A 21,055-nucleotide genomic window follows, 5' to 3' on the forward strand; every position below is an offset into this window, starting at 1 on the left:
CTCCTATCTATGATAGAACTAGAAACATTCACAGAAGCAAGTAAGGATCCTCATTAGGTAAAAGAAATGGAAGAAGAAATGTCCCAAATTGAGAAGAACAAGACATGGGAGCTGGTATCTCGTCCAAAGGACAAAAACATAATAGGAACCAAATGGGTGTTCAAAAATAAAATGAATGAGGAAGGACAGGTTATCAGAAACAAGGCAAGACTTGTCTGCAAAGGCTATTCACAAATTGAAGGAGTTGACTTTGAAGAGACATTTGCACCAGTGGCCCATATGGAAGCTATCAGGATGTTCTTAGCATTTACTTGCTCGAAAGGATTCAAAATCTATCAAATGGACGTGAAATCAGCATTTCTAAATGGGGAACTCAAGGAGGAAGTCTACATGGAGCAGCCAGAAGGTTTTGATCTGACAGCAGGAAAGGACCTAGTCTGTAAGTTTAAAAAGGATTTGTATGGGTTGAAACAAGCTCCTAGAGCTTGGTATGCAAGACCGGATAACTATCTCCAACAACATGGCTTCAAAAAGGGAGTGGCTGGAAGCAATCTATACATAAAGACAAATCAAGGTAAGTTACTAGTTTCTCTTGTTTATGTCGATGATCTGATTTTTGCTAGTAATAATGATGAAATGAGCCATGAATTTTCTCAAAGCATGGCAAAAGAATTTGAGATGTCAATGATAGGAGAACTGTCCCACTTCCTTGGACTTCAAGTATCTCAAACCAGAGCAGGATTGTGTATATCTCAAGCCAAATATCTAAAAGACATGCTCAAAAAATATGGAATGGAGGACTGTGCACCCATGAGCACTCCCATGACCAAAAACTGCAAACTGAGCAAAGATGATGACTCCCCTATAGTAGATGCAACTCATTACAGGTCAATGATTGGAGCCCTTGTATACTTAACAGCTACATGACTAGACATAATGCAAGCAGTAGGAATGGTGGGAAGATTTCAATCGGCTCCCAAACAATCCCATTTATTAGCTGTAAAAAGAATCCTCAGATATCTGAAGGGAACTTCTGATTTCGGTCTTTGGTACCCAAGGAACTCAACACTGACTGTAACTGCATACACCGATGCTGATTGGGCTGGAAATATAGATGATCGGAAAAGTACTAGTGGAAATGCATTCTTCCTAGGAGACTGTTTGGTATCCTGGCTCAGCAAAAAACAGTCATCCATATCATTATCCACAACCGAAGCCGAGTATATTGCTGCAGCAGACTGTTGTACTCAGATACTATGGATGAAGGAAGCGCTAAAAGATGTCGACATATGTACAAATCAACCAATTACTGTTTATTGTGACAACACTAGTGCTATCAGTCTCAGCAAAAATCCAGTGATGCACTCAAGAACCAAACACATACCAATCAAGTATCATTTCCTCCGTGAGCAAGTAGCTGAACAAAACATCGCTCTGGAATATATCAGTACTAAGGAGCAGATAGCTGATATTTTCACAAAACCTCTTCCTCGGGAAGCATTCGAACACCTGCGACAAAAGATGGGGGTTATTTCTTTATAATCACTCAAGTTTATTCATAAAGATGCAACAGGACAGGGGGAGCAGCTTGACAGGGGGAGTTCGTATGCATGCCTTTGCCATTGATGTCAAAGGGGGAGAAGGCAGAAGAATATTGCCATCAATAACAAAGGGGGAGATTGTTGGACACAGATTGTCATTGATGTCAATATGGCAATATTCAAGAGGAGGAGACAGAGCATATCGGAGCTGAGAGGATCAAAAGGAGCCAGAGGAACCAAATCAGAGGAGCCACATATATCAGAGCAAGAGGAGCCATATCGGAGGAGTGCCAACGCAAGAGGAGCCATATATGCCTTTATTAATACTATCGGGCGTTGTTCGGGCAATGAAAACCCACATATGCATGTATTAACAATTATCGGGAGTGGAGGCAAATCGCAGCGATATCGTATCGGAACCCTTAGGGATGAGAGCGGACGCGAATTCTTATTCAGATTGGTCCAGACCCCGGAACCCTTAGGGATGAGAGCGGACGCGAATTCTTATTCAGATTGGTCCAGACCCATATCGGGTCCGAACCCAAATATCGCATCGGAGGAGTGGCTTGGAACTATCATGTGAAAGCTCTGATATATATCGGAGCCGAAATATTATTCAGCGCTCCCTATAAAGCGTCGGGTCCGTCGTGTTCGGAGGAGGGAGTGTTATTGTCTGTGGCGACCGCCGATAAGCGGACTCGTCGAAATATATATAGCGTGGCATCTAAACCTTTTCGAGTCAGAAAGGAACCTCAATGCGGTTAAGTGACGAGCTCCGAAATTCGGAGCCGAAGTATTATATTGAGGATGGTTTAATGGGTCGTCGGGTCCGCAAGGTCCGTTAGACTTTGAAACTGCCAGAAGGGAAGTCGCCGAAATCCATCGGGACCGAAATCATAATAAAAGGTAGCCTAAAGGTGTGTCGGGTCCGCACCTCGTCGGAGGTTAGGCCTTAACAGTTTTGTAGTGATCGCCGAAATCCGGATCCACTGGTAATTATAAAGGCGGACGGATAAGAATTGAGATCCGCGTCTGTTGAATGAGAATAGGAATTACGTTATTTTCCTGTGTGTTAAAATATATGTGGCTGCGGGGTTTTTATAGTGTTGGCCATATATTGCATATGATATAAGGCTTCCGATGGTTGATTAAAACGCTCGGGTGGTGGCTTCTGATGGGTGATTAAAAGCACCGATAAAGCCTGTAAGACAAAAAAAAAATAGAAAGTAAAGAAATGGAAGCTGAAGTGTCAAGCGGCTCCAGTGTATGCCTGCGATCATGAGCAAAACATGAGTGTTGTTATAATTTTGATGTATGTATCCTGTGATTATTGGAACGGTTGGATAAACAGAGGTAACTGACAGGGCAAGCAAGCGCTGAGGAAACCGAAGAGCCTACGGAGTAAGGAAGCTGAAGAGCCTGTGAAGAAAGGAAGTCAAAGAGCCAATGAGAAAGAAGAAATGAAAGGACAGAGGCATGGAGAAAAAAAAGAAACAAAAAATAGTGAGAGTAGTTGTTGTTGTTCGGGGACGGGATAACCTGAGCATGAGATAGTGGAAGCAGCACAAGAAAAGAGGGCAGCAGAAGCAATGGAAGCTGAAAAGAGCGCAGCAACACACCAGTGTATAACAAAGAGGTTGGAACCTCAGAATTGAACAGGATTGAAGTCCTTGGGAGTTGGTGCTCCTAAGTCCAAGATTGGTGTCTTGGCAAAATAGAGTTGGTGCTCAGGAGGTTGGAAGTCCAAGTTGGAGCTTGGCAACCAATTGTGACAATCTATTTATTGTATTTATTTTTACTGCACAGTTATATTAATAAAAGCATTTATTCCTGCTATTCATTTTGTGTTTCTGAACATATATGTTTTAACTAGTAAAACAATAGTGAGAAAAAGAAACACTGATTCACCCCCCTCTCAGTATTTCCAACACTCAACTAATTCTTAAATTGAGATTCAATTCATTTTTCAAAATTAAAAATCTAATTTTTATTTTTATTATTTTAGGATTTGATTTCTCTCTCAATGTTATTAATTAACAAATCCCATTTTAATCATAAAATAATTTTTCAACAAGTAGTTAGTCAAATATATTTTTTCAAAAAATATAATTGTTCAAATATTATTTATTCATTTTAAATTATGACCGTTACAGTACATGATTCTATATTTATTTTTTTCCTATAAAATGACTCTCTGGCACTTCTTTACTCACAATGCTCTCTTTGGTCCTTGGCGCTGGATGGAGTTACCATCCTAAACGTTGTTTGACGGAATAACCATCCTAAAAGTTTGACGGATCACACATATTAGACAATGTTATTCGGGAAATCTCTAATGCAATTGGTTGTATAGCATTAGAGTAGTTTAATGAAGCGATAATTTTGCTTTGAAAAGAAATTAAAATTTTCACAAGAATTTGATAAAATATAGTCAACTTCAAGATTTTTCAGTTGTACTGAATCCATTTTCACCATTCAAAAAACAATCTAAACACTACTAAAGTTAGATTTTTTGAAATAAAAAAATAATCAAGCTTCAAAATTTTAAATGTGGTGATGTCTTTTAGATTGCTGATTCCATTTCCACCATTTAAAAAAGATTTAAACACTATTAGATTTTTTGAAATAAAAAATAAATAAATTGTAAAACAAAATTATGAGAGGACAACGCCACCCTCCAGTCAATTTTTTGAAATAAAAAATAAATAAATTAAAAAAAAAAATTCCCAACAAAATTATGACCTCCTGGACAACGCCACCCTGCAGGCACACTAATTATGACCGCACGCCGATTTATAAACAATGGAGTGATTTGACGCGAATGGCCCGGTAAGCGCGAGATCTTGTAATTGCTATCTCTAAGTAATGTTTACAGGTTTTAAAACTAAAGTGACACATTGACTTTGACATTATTTTGAACAATCTCCCATACGTTCCAGTCGGGACTAAAGCAGACACGTTCTATTGACAGGTGCATTTGTCACTGATCCATTAAACTACAGAAAAAATTATGAATTCAAACCTGTAAGTAATCCTGGATATCAACCAATTATGAATGTACGCGGATTTATAAATAATGAAGTGATTCGACGCGAATGACACTGTAAGTGAAGGTGTGCAATAATCATGTATTGCAAGGCAATCTGAATATGGATATCGGGAAACACGGGTTCTGCACAGTCCAGTGCGAGTGCCAGTAGCTGTTCGTTCTTTCCATTGGGTGCTAGATTTTCTAAAACTATAGCAACGAAATTTGAACGAGAAGTCATTCACGTCCAGTCGCTGTTCGTTCTTTTCGTTGGGTGCTGGATTTTATATTCAACTAAACCCTAGACCTTATAATTGAGTTGCGAACGTTGTGATTTCCAATATACAGTTTTATTCGGTGAGAAGTCACTCTCGTTCAGTCGCTGTCCGTTCTTTTCATTGGGTGCTAGATTTTCTCTTCCAATAGCAATGAAATTTGAACGAGAAGACATTCTCGTTCAGTCGCTGTTCGATTTTATCTTCAACTAAACCCTAGACGTTATAATTGAGTTGCCATCATTTTGATTTCCAATATCTGGAAAAATCGACTTCCACTGCTCTCTATAGGGATTGCTTCCCGTCTTTTCTCTCTTTGCAGTGGGGCCGTATATCATTGACGCTATGAAAGGTGGTATCCTCATTGTTTCTTGTTCTGCACTGGATTCAATTTCAGTTGGCAGCGAAGGACAATGAGAAAACCTAGAAAATCAAAGTGAATGTATAAACTTAATAAAAAATTATTTAAAAAAAATTAAACTTGGGTAAATTTTGAAGGGTATTTTGATTTTTTTAGAACACAATCCAAGTTTTTTCAGAAGAAAAAAACAGAACCTTCATTCATTAAACTGTGGAAGTTTTACAATGGTGTGGTACTTTATCCCTTGTAAGAGTTCAATATGCAGATATCAAGTGTTCACCAAAATCTGGATGTGGCAAGAGTAGTGCAGAGTACAAACTCTAGTAACTTCCAGAAAACATAAAAGGACCAGTGAAGGACATAGTGACAATGAAATAAATATGGTCTAAGAAATCAAATAGTGATAAAAATTGGTCCCACCAAAGGGAAAAGTCTGTAGAATTTGTCATTTATGGGACAAAAAAACCAAACCAAAAACATTCAGAAAAAGTCCAAAATTAGATCATAAAATATTCTTGTGACCACCCTAAGCTATCAACCTCCAGCTCAAAGACCATGAAACCTGGGGAAGAGGAAGACCTCATTTAGAAAGAGCATCTGCCACATAGCTTTGTTCCGTGTAAACATGTCGAAAGGAGAAGGATCCCAAGAGATCACGGGATTGCTTCATCGAGTTGCACAGCGAGGGGACCTCCAACTAGTATTTCCTTTCAATCCAATTGATCATCGTCAGCACGTCACCCACCTAGAATTAGAAGGTTGTCCATTTCCATCCATGAGGAAACTTGCAGTGCACCCCATAGTGCGATCAGTTCCACTCTGCACTTGTCGCCATCACCAACATGCCAATGAAAATGGTAACTAGCTGTTGGATCAACAAGGGTCAAACCCACATCCGCAAATGCCACGATAGGCGGCCCCATCAAAATGGAAAATGGAGAAGATGTTGTCTAAGTCAACCATAGTCCTTCCAAATTCCAAGTGGAAACAAGCACCGACTTCTTGCTAGTATTCAACAATGTTCAAGGCCACAAGTTGGACAAGAGGCTATTTGTCTTCGAAAATAAGCTTGTTTCCAGCGCGCCAGATGCCCCATAGCACATATAGAGAGACACTTCAGTATGCCTTAGCATGTATAGACCAAGTAGAGAAACAATCCATAATCGAGTCAAAGTCACAAGGCAAAGGGACACCAAGGAGTATGGAGACCTCCATCCAAACAACTGCGGCAAAAGAGAATTTTATAAATAGATGTGTACAGTCCTTTGAATCCAATCCACACATGGGGCATTTGTAGGGGCCCATGAAACCCTTATTTATCAACCAGTCCCAAGTCAGAATACCGTTATGTAGAGCCAACCATGAGAAGCACTTTATCTTAAGTGGGGTGTTCCACTTCCACCATGTCACAGTAGTAGCAACAAATGGTAGAAGTTGAGAAAAAGAAGTGATATGTGCATAAAATTCATTGTGAGCAATGCAACTGGATGAAACATGTCCACCCCACACCAGTCGGTAAGAGCACAAAGTGGGATGAATTCCACCCATGTGGAGAGAGTGGCATTATTCTTCCCATTCCCTAGCAAGGTGATTTTGTAGGCCAATCTACCCAGCATGTGGCCGAGCAGGTGCAATGTTTGGGAGACAGACCCTTTGTCAAAGATTAGCCAGCGTAGAGATCCCCTGTGTGTTTAGAAAATGTATCTAGGGGATGTAAATATATGGCATCCATTCATACCTTTAATGACATCTAGGTCAACAAGTATTTTACTACCAACCCCAACAAACCACTGCAAATTGCTACATAGCCATGGAATTGCCCGACAAAGACTACACCAAATAATAGATGCATTAGGTGTAGGGGGTGCCACAACAGCTACCCAATCCTGAACATGAGTTTTTGCCACACGCCCCTAGCATAAAATATCCCCGAGAGGGATGAGGAAAGTAGAGCAATATTGAAGCCTTGGGAATCAAGGAGTCACCAACCACCAAAGTTGGCAATTTTTGATATTATTCTTAAACTCACTAGGTGTATCTTTTTTTTTTTTTTTTGGCTCTGTGCCTGACCATAAGAAGTTGGCAATGATATTATCAATTGGGCGAATGATGGACTGAGGAATATGAAAGAGATGCATCTAGAATACCAAGATGCTCTTTAGTAAAACTTTGATTAGGGTAACTCAGTTTCCGAAGGTCAGCCAATGATGGGCCCAACAAGTCATCTTATTTTTTAACTTTAAAATAAGCCACTCCCAGTTATGGGAAAGGTTTTTGTTTGGTTTCCAAAAAGCATCCCAAGTATTTGAAGCCATTTGTCATGGAGTGAATATTTATCCCAAATAATGTAGCTATAGCCAAAATTATATGTGAGACTTGATCGTCAGTGATTAATTTAGTTTTGGAGGAATTAAACATTAATCCAGATGCCTTCCCAATTTTGTTAAATATATTGTGAAACGTTTCCCATTCAGGGATCTTAGTGGCCCCAACACACAACACATCATCAACTAACATGAGGTGGGTCACCTCACAATTTCTAGAAATTTTATAGCCCGTAATTTGACCAGATTCCTTCATGGCGATAATACTCCTGCTGAGGGTGTCCATGACAAAGCCCAGCCCTCCCTGAGTCCCCTACAGACTTTAAAGAAATCTATAGGTTCACCATTGATGAGGACCATCATGGAAGTAGATTTGATGCAAGCCATGATCCACTGTAAATGACAATGAAGGAATCCAATTTTGTATAAAATTATTATGACAAATTCCCAATCAACACAGTCAAAAACATGCTTGAAATTAATCTTTATGAGAGAATATTTTAGCTTCTTAGATTTCACTGAATGAATACACTCTTGAGCAATAGAAACGACATCTTGGATTCTCCTATTGGACATGAAACCAAATTGCTCCAATGAAATATATGGTGAAATAATCTTCTTTATCCTATTTGCTAGGAGTTTAGACATCATTTTATATACATAATTGCAGAGAGAAATAGGCTGATATTTAGAGAAAAGTAAAGAGTTTGATTTCTTTGGAATTAAGGTAAGAAAATTAGAGTTGATGGCACCTAGAATGTGTCTATGAATTCTGACAGTGTCTGCCATTTTGACCAGTACAGAGCCTATCAACTCGAAAAAATGCTGAAAAGGTTCAATGTGCCAGCCATGAGGACCATCAAGGGCAGGGCTCTTGTCCTTGGCCATCTCCTTGATGGAATATAGCAACTCGTCTTCATTAATAGGAGTGTCTATAATTGCACTGTCATCCTCATTGAGCATCATCGGAACAAGTCAACAAGATCCATTTTTTTTTGTGATGAAGTCTGCTTCCCTATCCAAATATTGTTGTCTGAAATAACGGAAGGCTTCCAATTTTATGTCTCTAGTATTGGACAGAGTATTTCGTGAAGCATCATGCATCGCCGAGACAAAATTTATTTGTGTCTGCATTTGTCTCCGCTTGGACACAACACGGTGGAAAAATTTTGTATTACGGTCTCCACCTTTAATCCATGCTAGCCTACTTTTTTGTCTCCACTCCTCTTCTTGAAGTTTGAGTATTTTGTCCCACTTGAGTGCCAAATCCAATATTGTCTGTTGCTACTGTATAGAGAAATAATCTGGAAGAATTGGATCCGAGAGGAGAGCAATTTTGACTTCAATAGAATGAAGCTCCTTTTTCAGGTTGGATTGACGGTTGTATATCCAGACTTTGACTTCAAATTTAAGCCGCATTAGCTTGTTTCGAAGCCGCGGAATAGGATTATTTGAGGCATCAGTGACAAGAGCGCACCATGATTGATGGACTAAGGATTGGAAGTCTGGGTCATTTATCCACATTGTGTTGAATTTGAAAGGTAGATTCAGATGGTCCAGTTCATTGCACCATTCAAGTATTATGGCATCATGGTCAGAGATGTCCAAGAAAAATGACCATGAGTGTATTTGGTTCATCCAGTGGCACATCTGGGATTCCACAAAGAATATGTCTATTATTTTTGAAATACCCTACACCCTGGAATGGTCGTTTCTCCAATTTGGACATAGAGGGTTCAGTGTAATGTCCCTAAGTGATTTGTGTCAGAACAGATCTTTGAAATGAACATCCAAAGGTTTTGGTTTGGGCTTTTATCCCCAGCATTCCATAGAATCCATCGTGAAATTGAAATCACCTGTAATGATCAAATGTTTGATGTCAAGTAGCCCAGATGTATCATCCATCTCCCATAATTTTTTACGGTTGGATTTGTAAGGACTCTGGACACCACATATCTCCACAATGGTATGATATTGTCCACTTTGGGCCTAAGCCCTCATGGATTTGCTTTTAGACTTACCCCCAAAATGCCTCATACCAATGGAGATATTTGTCCATCCTTATATACCCATGATCCTCCCCACTTCTAGTCAATGTGGGACTTTGGTCGTATACCCAACAATCCTCCCCTCGAACAAAGGACCATCGAGCCTCCCATCAAATGATTATCCATCCGTCCACTCTCTACCAACTAGGATTCTCCGCTCCAATGCGTTGGAAGCACACGCCTTACATGGAGCATCACCTGCCTCGAGAGCTTGCTCTATCCCAGGTCAACTCCTCTTCACCGTGTTGGGACCAGGACACGTCCATGAAGAATCCAGAGCACACCGCCTATCTAACCGAGCTCATCCATGGATCCCATCATGATATTACCGGGGCTCACCACCTTCGTTTGACATTCCGAGGATTCATCCACTTGGCTAACTTCAGGGCATGGCTTTGATACTACTTGTAAGGGTTCAAGAGAAATAAATATAACAATCAAGAAATACACATTCAAACCATGTACACCATGATTATCTGGAAAACCCCAATTAGGGAAAAACCAACCAACAATAGATCTATTATTGTCCTTGGCTGAAACATAGCCAAGCCGGCCAACAACTTAAGCTTTCACTGCTCAACCATGGCTCACTACAATGGAGAATACACAAGCCTTTTAAGGGCTTCAACTACATGTAATACCATGGGCTCAATACCATGAGTCACCAATACTAGGTGCCCAAAACCACAACTGTTAACCATAACTGTTGACATAACCTCAACTCCACCATAGAGTCAAGTTTGCCAAGGCACTTGGCTAACTTCGAGGCATGGCTCTGATACCACTTGTAAGGACTCTGGACACCACATATCTCCACAATGGTATGATATTGTCCACTTTGGGCCTAAGCCCTCATGGATTTGCTTTTGGACTTACCCCCAAAAGGCCTCATACCAATGGAGATATTTGTCCATCCTTATATACCCATGATCCTCCCCACTTCTAGTCAATATGGGACTTTGGTCGTATACCCAACAGGATTATGGGGCATAAATCTTCATAATCTGAATCTTGTGTGTGGATCCTCTACAGTAGCGAGATAAGATAATGCCCATGCATGACCTGAAAGCTTGTAAGTTGTAAATGGATACGTCCCAAATTGCAGGTAATCCACCAGAGTTTCATTGAGATCTGGTAGCACAGTCGTGCCAATTGAGACACATCCGAAAAATAATTTTTATCACCAATTCCTTGGGCATCATAGTTTCCTTGAGTAGCACAATGGAGGGATATTTTGATCTAATAGTGTGTTTCAAGGATGTTTTGGTTTGGGCAGATCCTAGGCCCTTAACATTTTTGGTCACATGATTTTCATTAGGGGAGGGTAGTGTTAGGAAACGGTGCTCCAAGGTCCAAAAAGTTTGACTCCTCGATAGAATCATTAGATGCATTCAACGATCTAGGATCAAATGAATGGTATAACTATTTTTCCATGGCCTCTGTGAATTTTCTGTTAAGGTCACCACCCAATGCACCACAATGGGAAATACATTTGTATCTAGTCCCTTTCTTCTCTTTACCGGATGGTCCGAGGCAATGTCCAAACCCGAGAATCTGTTTAGTGCCTAAAGGTCTTCATCATCTCAGATCAGGATAGATTTTGGGTCAATTTATTTCCTTTTACATATAAGGGATAATAAGTAGTTCCTACATGGTTTTTGGGTTGAGATTTTGATTTCATTGCCCTTCCTTTTAGGAGGATACCAAATAGTATCATAATTAGTGTTGATCTTGGAATATTTTCCCCTGTTGTTTGTCAATCCTTCCTTGATGGGAGCCGGATCCATATCATCCATCATTCTTTTGTTATTTTGTTGCATATGGGATATGTCCACATCCAGATCAGTAGAATTATGTGTAGAGAGACTACCATTGGGAGCATAATCTGACCAGATAGATGGATTTCTATCAGTTGTTACATCCTTATCTTTCCATATGGCGCCCCGGTTTTGATTAGGACAATTACCCATAAGGTGTCCAGTGTTGTGAAGAACTAGACATCAGAAGGGGATTCCCGAGTAGTCCACTTGTTTTCTTTTGTAGAATGTGCCCCAAAATATGTTAGTGGCAGCCGGTAGTCCACCAGATAAGTCAACTTCAACTAGGAACCATGCATCCTTCTTGTCCAATAGCTCCATGCAACCTTCATCCACATAATATAAGTTTCCAATTTTTGTTGGCCAATTCTCGAATCACACCTTTTGTCCAAAGTTCAAATGGAAGTCCAGGCAATTTAGCCCCCATGCAACCTTCATGAAAACAATCCAAGTTTTATGTAGCAGAGAAACTTGCTCTGCGCAGATTTCACTCCCTCTAAAGCATGCTCAGAAAATTATCAAAAGTTGGGTATCCAAAATATTCTAGCTAAAATGCCTAAAACATATGATTTTTCATTCTCATCTTGCTAAATTCAACACTTTAAATAATTGTTATGATTTCTAATAATTTTTTTTGACATCTATTAAAACTTCAAAACACACCACTTGTCTATTTTATCTATAATTTTTGGGGTTTTAATCATGTGCTAAAAACAATACATGGTGCGCAAATATTTTTAAGTTGCACTAACAGAAGCCTTTTTAATTTTATGGATATAATGAGTTTCATCGTGTAAAAACTGAAAATAAAATTAATATTATCAATTTTGGGAAAGCAGATATGTATAATAAAAATTTGTTCTCTATAATTCCACAAAATTTTGTTACAATATTCCATCAATTAGATACTCAATGGTTGCAATAATGGAAATGCATTATAATTTTCATCAAAAATAACATATCAATATGAAAAATCACAAAATTCACCGAGTTAGACTCAATTTTTATAAATAAAAGTTTTATATTCCAAAAGGCAACTCATTTCCCACTTATGATTTTTTACACTTTCTTCAAATTCATTGTGTAAGTACATCTAATTCAAATTATCCTTCGAGTTTAACATATTGTTATTTCTTGAGGTTTTCACTGCCACTAACATGTCATGATATTGTTAGCTTGGACCCACCTAACAATTATTCTTTATTTCTATTTATATAACACATTGTAATCCTTTTAATAAGATCCTTGTACATATTTATTTTATCAAGCCCTAAAGATTCAATAGGGGTGTCCCTATTTTCTTTTCTAACAATTTTCAATAATTATCATACCAAGGTTTGCTAATTTTATTATTCTTTTTATATGACATCTTGATACAAAATTTGTTAATAGAAGTTGGACATGGTTTTCCTAAAATTATGACAAAGGCTTTCAATGTTATCCTTATAAGTTAAGAGGTGTAAGTCACTATTTAAAACCTTTATGAATAATCAATTTACTTTTATCAAAATGCATGCACCTTTGATTCCCACAATTCTCCTGCATGGAGCCTATGCACATGGCTAAGTTTAGAGTTAAGGTTAAAGGCATATGGTTAGAGTCAATCTCGTGGTTGCTTAAGGGGTTAATTTTAACTATTTATTTGGAAACATGGATATTGAATATCACATATTTCGTGATCTTTCTATGAAGCCATGAATACAAGTCATCTAGTTGGGATCATTAGGTATTTAGAATTACAAAAATTGACTAAGTTGGTATCAAATAAAGTTTGAGTGATCTAAGGGATAAAAAAATATGCTTAAAAATGAAAGTGCACAAAATATTAAAAAAATCAATGCCAAATCGTAGATCTCATCATTATGATTCCAACAACGCTTGAATCATCTCAATCTGGCACCATATGAGGAGCTTATCACATTATGAAGTTTTTGGGAAAATAGTTAAAAGGTCAACATGTAGGGTTGATTGTGTAGTGTACGGATACCACGTGGCAGTCTATACGATGAATTCATGTTGATTTGATGTGTTGACTAAGTAGTACGAGAGTCAATCAAGAATTGGCACGTGGCACATGGTGATTAGGTTGCAGGTACATTACTTGGGTCAATCCCGAGTCACCACGTGGGCCAATTCGAAGGCACCAGATGGCCCAATGAGAGGCCACCACATGGGCCTATGATTGGTGCCAAAAAAAAATTTGGTGACTGACAGGCTTTGCAAGATTCGACTACACGACATACAGATCCTAACTCCATCGCTCTACCGTTAGACCACACATTAGACTTGTTAATAGATGGTGGGTAGTTTTTATTTATTGTTATATGGTTTAGCAATTTTGGGAGAGGGTCGGGCCGACGGGTGCACCCGACTAGCCCAGCCCCACATTATATTACCGTTAACATGACCATCGGCAAGATGTTTAGAGGGTCAGGGTGCATGGCACCCTGCCCATGCCCAAGCCCCAGGTAATATTGTTATGTGATGACCAAAGGTGGATGCATAGAGGGCGGGACGGGGCACATGGCACCCTGCAAGAGCTGACCCAGGCTCTATTAAATGTTATGTGACTGGGATCGGGGCCAGGGAGGGCTCATAGCCCATGGCCCGTGCCCCTCGGTCATATGTTTTCCACAAGACCACTGACACGGGAGGCAAAAGGGGTTAACACCCCACATATAATAATAATAATAATAATAATAATAATAAGGGGTTAACACTCCTGGGAAGTCCTGGTTACCGGGTGCAAGCCCCGGAAGTGATGATTGATGCTATGTGATTCGTTCTCCACATTTCACTAGTTTCAATCCCACTTCTTCACCCCTGTGAGCATCACTCGATGCAATGAGTGCTAAGTGAACTATTCAAAAATCATGAGAAATTAGTCACTTTACGACTACCTCTCATGGAAATGGTCATACTTTGAATGACTTACTTAACGCAGTTGAATCCCAAAAATGATATCTAATATAATGCACTGCGAAAATCCCCCATACTTAAATTCAAAAAGAGTCAAGGGATCTCTACCTGAATGGTTCATGAGGCACAATACTTGCTAAGGTTTTGCAAATGGGGTAGCAAGCTAAGTGGGCTTGATTGTGGGGAAAAACTCCACAGTTAAGCGCGCTTGAGCCAGAGGAGTTCTGGGATGGGTGACCTCCTGGGAAGTCCTGGTTACCGGGTGCAAGCCCCGGAAGTGATGATTGATGCTATGTGATTCGTTCTCCACATTTCACTAGTTTCAATCCCACTTCTTCACCCTTGTGAGCATCACCCGATGCAATGAGTGCTAAGTGAACTATTCAAAAATCATGAGAAATTAGTCACTTTACGACTACCTCTCATGGAAATGGTCATACTTTGAATGACTTACTTAACGCAGTTGAATCCCAAAAATGATATCTAATATAATGCACTGCGAAAATCCCCCATACTTAAATTCAAAAAGAGTCAAGGGATCTCTACCTGAATGGTTCATGAGGCACAATACTTGCTAAGGTTTTGCAAATGGGGTAGCAAGCTAAGTGGGCTTGATTGTGGGGAAAAACTCCACAGTTAAGCGCGCTTGAGCCAGAGGAGTTCTGGGATGGGTGACCTCCTGGGAAGTCCTGGTTACCGGGTGCAAGCCCCGGAAGTGATGATTGATGCTATGTGATTCGTTCTCCACATTTCACTAGTTTCAATCCCACTTCTTCACCCCTGTGAGCATCACCCGATGCAATGAGTGCTAAGTGAACTATTCAAAAATCATGAGAAATTAGTCACTTTATGACTACCTCTCATGGAAATGGTCATACTTTGAATGACTTACTTAACGCAGTTGAATCCCAAAAATGATATCTAATATAATGCACTGCGAAAATCCCCCATACTTAAATTCAAAAAGAGTCAAGGGATCTCTACCTGAATGGTTCATGAGGCACAATACTTGCTAAGGTTTTGCAAATGGGGTAGCAAGCTAAGTGGGCTTGATTGTGGGGAAAAACTCCACAGTTAAGCGCGCTTGAGCCAGAGGAGTTCTGGGATGGGTGACCTCCTGGGAAGTCCTGGTTACCGGGTGCAAGCCCCGGAAGTGATGATTGATGCTATGTGATTCGTTCTCCACATTTCACTAGTTTCAATCCCACTTCTTCACCCCTGTGAGCATCACCCGATGCAATGAGTGCTAAGTGAACTATTCAAAAATCATGAGAAATTAGTCACTTTACGACTACCTCTCATGGAAATGGTCATACTTTGAATGACTTACTTAACGCAGTTGAATCCCAAAAATGATATCTAATATAATGCACTGCGAAAATCCCCCATACTTAAATTCAAAAAGAGTCAAGGGATCTCTACCTGAATGGTTCATGAGGCACAATACTTGCTAAGGTTTTGCAAATGGGGTAGCAAGCTAAGTGGGCTTGATTGTGGGGAAAAACTCCACAGTTAAGCGCGCTTGAGCCAGAGGAGTTCTGGGATGGGTGACCTCCTGGGAAGTCCTGGTTACCGGGTGCAAGCCCCAGAAGTGATGATTGATGCTATGTGGTTCGTTCTCCACATTTCACTAGTTTCAATCCCACTTCTTCACCCCTGTGAGCATCACCCGATGCAATGAGTGCTAAGTGAACTATTCAAAAATCATGAGAAATTAGTCACTTTACGACTACCTCTCATGGAAATGGTCATACTTTGAATGACTTACTTAACGCAGTTGAATCCCAAAAATGATATCTAAAATAATAATAATAATATATATATATATATATATATATATATATAGATAATACAAAATGACTATCACATCAATAATTGTGGATCGAACCCAAGGCCTCTGAGCGGCTAACAAAGCGTATTTCCAATATTCCACAAACCATTTTGTTGCAAATTTTTTGCGGAGGATTTAATACGAAATGACTATCCCATCAATAATTGTGGATCGAACCCAAGGCCTCTGAGCGACTAACAAAGCGTATTTCCAATATTCCACAAACCATTTTGTTGCAAATTTTTTGCGGAGGATGAGTTTTAGATAGCAGTTAATAAACAACTTTGCAAAAAGAGGCCTAACTTAGTCATTTTTTAACTTTTTTGAACCCAAGAGGAGCCTACATAAGGGGTTTTGGGCACTATGGATGCAATGGAAATATTATTTTTACAAGTTTAGACTTGTATGTTGATATATTTAAACATTTGATTGTATAATAAAAAAGGCCACAATTGGAAGATGGACCGAGAGACATAGCCTAGGAGGGGTGAACTTCGGGATCAATTTGTTGTGTTTCGATACTTCTTATTGATCGTTTAACAATTAAAAAACTAAAAAATTTACTTTAGATTGTGTTCTTTGGCAATCACGATCCATTACCTAAAATACATAAACTAGCTCACAAATTATGGTATGAAACCTTCATTTTTTAATTTTGTATTTGTTTGGTATAAGAGAATGGTTTTTGTGAATGTTTGATAGAATTTGAAAGTTTTTTTTAACACTTAGAAGGCCTAAATTAAGAAGATTACAAGGAGCAGTTGAAGAACCAAACCCTCAAATTGGCTCAAGGAGGCCAAAAACTCCACAAGTCATGGCACATGAAGAAGGACAAGGACAAGGACAAGAGATGATGTATAAGGATGAGAGAGCTTTTATAAAGGATTTCTTTGATATAACTGAGATGGTGAAATTGTTGTACAATGAAATAATGACAATGTTGCAAGGAGAAAGTTCTAATAAACAAAAAGGTAATGGTGTTAATGGGATAATTCCTCCACCTCTTCCTCCTCCTTCACCTCCATCTACACCTCCATCCTCACCTCCTTCTTCACCTCCTTCATCCCATAGACCTACTCCTCCTACATCTCTAAGAGGACATGCTAAGTCTCCTTTGATTAAGCTTTATGACAAGTTTGAATTGCCTCTGTACCATGGGGAAGTAAATGCTAAAATGTTGGATAATTGGGTTCATAAAATTGAAGTCTATTGCAACATTCAAAATATCGATAATGATGTCATAAAGAACCCACTTGCTTCTCTTCACTTGGAAGGTGTAGCTCTCATCCAGTGGGAGGCCATAACTCAACGAGATTTGAAGAAAAGTCATAAAATTATCTCTTATTGGAATGATTTTATAGTTGCATTACGAAGGAAATTTTATCCATTAGCTTATATGAAAAAACTAATTATGGATTGGAAAATTTTTAGAAAAGCTAGAGGTTAGAGTGTCCAAAGTTACACACAAGAATTTAGACGAAGAAATTTAATCTTGGGTGTTTATTTAACATCACAAGGTAATATCCTTAAGTATATAGGTGCATTACATAGTTATTTCAGACATACTATAGTTGTGTTTAATCCCACCAATTTAAATGTAGTATATGCTCAGAGAAATCATTTAGAATCAAGAGGCATGAACGTTCCTCAAGGTTCCAACAAGAAAACCTTTAAATATGGAGACAAAGAAAAGGGGAAATTTAAAGGCAAAGGAAAGGAGAATGCTGTTGTCAAGAAAGGGGGAGAGAAACTTACTTGTAAACATTCTTTCAAATATGGCCATGATGAAGATCAATGTTGAAAATTGCATCTAGAATTGAGACCAAAGAAGCTCAATAACAAGGGGAAACAAAATATTGTTGCTACAGCTCAACAAGGACTAGGATCTAATTCAGGTGATGAAACCAAAATCACAACCATGGGATTGAAAGGTATGGCTTCTAATGCAAATACTAGTTCTTCTAGTAAACCTATTGAGTTTCAAAATGATAAAGAAAGAGGTGAGATTTTCCATATCAAGGTGATTACAAAACATACAAAGGTTGATACATTATTTAATAGTGGATCTCAAGTCAATATTATCTCTAAAGAAACTATAAAGAAACTTAATTTAGAAACTACACCTCTTACAGAACATTACCCTTTGGGTTGGGTATGTAATGATGCCAAATTGAAAGGGACAAGAAAACGTAAACTCAAATTTTTCATCATTGCTAATTTTATAGATGAGGTAGAGCTTGATATTGTACCACTTGAAATTTGTGGGACTGTTTTAGGGAGTCCAAACTTATATGTCCAAAAAACCATATTATATCACCATGAGAAGAAATATCATCCTTTCAAAGATGGAGTTGATTATATTATTACAACACATCGCAAGAAGATTAATTTATCTCTTGTTAGTGTTGGTCAAATTAAAAGGCTTTTGAATGCTAGTAATAATTTTGTGTTGTTGATGATTAAAGCTAAAGATATTGTTGAATCTAAAGGCTTCAAAAGATGTGATTTTAGACTCAAGCATGAATTGGTTGAAGTTGTTAACACTTATGGAGATATGTTCCATGGACTTGAAGGGTTACCTCCAAAAACAGGAATATAACATGAGATTCAATTGTAGCAGGATGCACCACTTTCAAATATTGGCATGTATAGAATGTCAGTTTTGTAGAATGTAGAAATTAAGAAGAAAATTCAAGAACTTCTTGACAAAGGGATCATCAAACCTAGTAAATCTCCTTGTGGGTCTCCTATTGTTTTGGTTCTAAAGAAAGATGGTACATGGTGCATGTGTGTGGATTTCAAATCTTTGAACAAGATCATGGTAAATAATCGCTATCCTCTTCCTCAAATTAAAGATTTTCCATATCAGTTAAAGGATGATGTTTATTTTACTAAGTTAGATTTGAGAAGTGTTAATCATAAGGTAAGGATTGTTGAAGATGATATTTTGAAAAATGCATTCAAAGCAAAACAAGGTTTTTTGGAATGGCTCGTTAAGTTCTTTGGGCTTTGCAATGCACCTACCACATTCATGATATTTATGAATGATGTATTGTGACTATTCCTTGATGATTTTGTCATATTCTACTTATATGATATTATGATTTTGAGTAAGACTCATGAAGAGCATGTCAAGCATGTAAATAAAGTTTTAAATATCTTGGAAAAGGGAAAGTTGTATTTGAAGATGGCTAAATGTGAATTTGGAAAAACCTCTTTGGTTTATTTGGGTCATATAGTAGGAGGTGGTGAATTGAAGATTGATCCCTTCAAATTTGATGTTATTGTAAATTGCCCTAAACCCAAGAATGTTGCAGAAGTTAGTGTAGAAATATGGTGAGAGAATTGAAACTAGTCAATAAATTTAATCAAAATCAAGAGACACAAGTCTACTCTACTGATCCGCAAAAATTAATTCACATTTTAGAACAACATTCGAAAACATGCATCAATCACATACATAAGTGCACAAATTTATCTAGGGGAAACCAATTGGTAAAAACCGCTTAAGCATGTTTGCATTAATCAGATGAATAGATAATGTATTACAATTTCTTGCCCACTCTAAGCACAACTTGCAAAACTGAGAAGCTCTAACCCATACTTGGTCAATTTATGCCTCTACTTGAGACCCTATTTCCTTGCAAAGATCCTATGGAATTAGCCCCCTATCTTTTAGGAATTTTCCTCCAATTGGTTGCGCAATTCCCAGGGTTGATCCTCTGACTGCAGGAACACATGTACAATCAAGACTAGTCTACAACTGATGTTACAATGCCTTGGAATCTCCACCACATGTAGGGAACTTGAATTATTCGCATGCACTAGATATTTTTGGTTGATTGATCAGTTAACTGGATGATCATTGAGTTAGATTATTGTTCCAATGCATAACTAACCTTCAACTAGTTCTATGAATAGTTAGAAATAGTTTAATTGAATATAACTGGAAATAACTGAATTGGATTGCTACAAATTAGTAATCGCACATGCATAACTAGACTCCAAGCCCACTAACTCAAATTTACTAAGCTAACTGAGCGGCAAGATCCATGTCACCTCGGTTAACTACCTGCAAGTTGTCTACTGATGTGGAAATTTGAATTTTCTCAATTTGACGAAGGCAAAGTCAAATTGAGACTTTATTGCTACATTTCCCAACACCTCTTCTTAGAAAGAAATGGATTTTCAACCACTATTATCTTGCATCTATGGAATTCAAACTTCCCTCTTGACAAATCTTTTATCAAGATGTCAGCATCTTGTTCCTCTGTCAGAATGTATTATTACTACATTATCCACCTCTTTACAGAGTTCTGTAAATGTTGATACTGAATATATGTATGCTTGTATCAATAATGAAATACCAAATAATCAGATAACTTAATGCAACTCTAATTATCACAATAGATCAGAAGGATCCATATCCTAACCAAACAGTGCCGCAAGTATATTTCTCATCTAGATTGGCTCACATTTTGTTTGACTTGCACCCATGTACTCTTCTACTGTAGAGTTAAGTGCCACAAATCTCTGCTTCTTACTATACCAAGAAAAAATTATGAACCCACCATTGAAAATTCCACCTGATGTACTCTTTCGGTCAGATGGACTCCCTTCCCAATCTTCATTTGTGAAGCCACATATCTTCATGCCCTCTTTCTGTCTATACCATAATCCATACCGAGTAGTGCCTATGAAGTACTATAAGGCATGCTTTCCTGCCTTCCAATACAATTTGGTCAGCCTAACCATAGCTTGGCTTAGCTGGTTGACTGCATAGCACATATATGGTCATGTGTTTATAAGATATATCAGTGAACTCACTAGATGCTGGTAAATGGTAACATCAACCTCTTCACCTGAAGTGGCATCCTCCTTCCTCCAATTTGTTGCTAGAGGTGTCTCCAT

The sequence above is a fragment of the Pinus tabuliformis genome, chromosome 7 (genome assembly GCF_031772625.1).
Source record: "Pinus tabuliformis cultivar Carrire ecotype Pingquan chromosome 7, CPIR1, whole genome shotgun sequence".
Lineage (NCBI taxonomy): Eukaryota > Viridiplantae > Streptophyta > Pinopsida > Pinales > Pinaceae > Pinus > Pinus tabuliformis.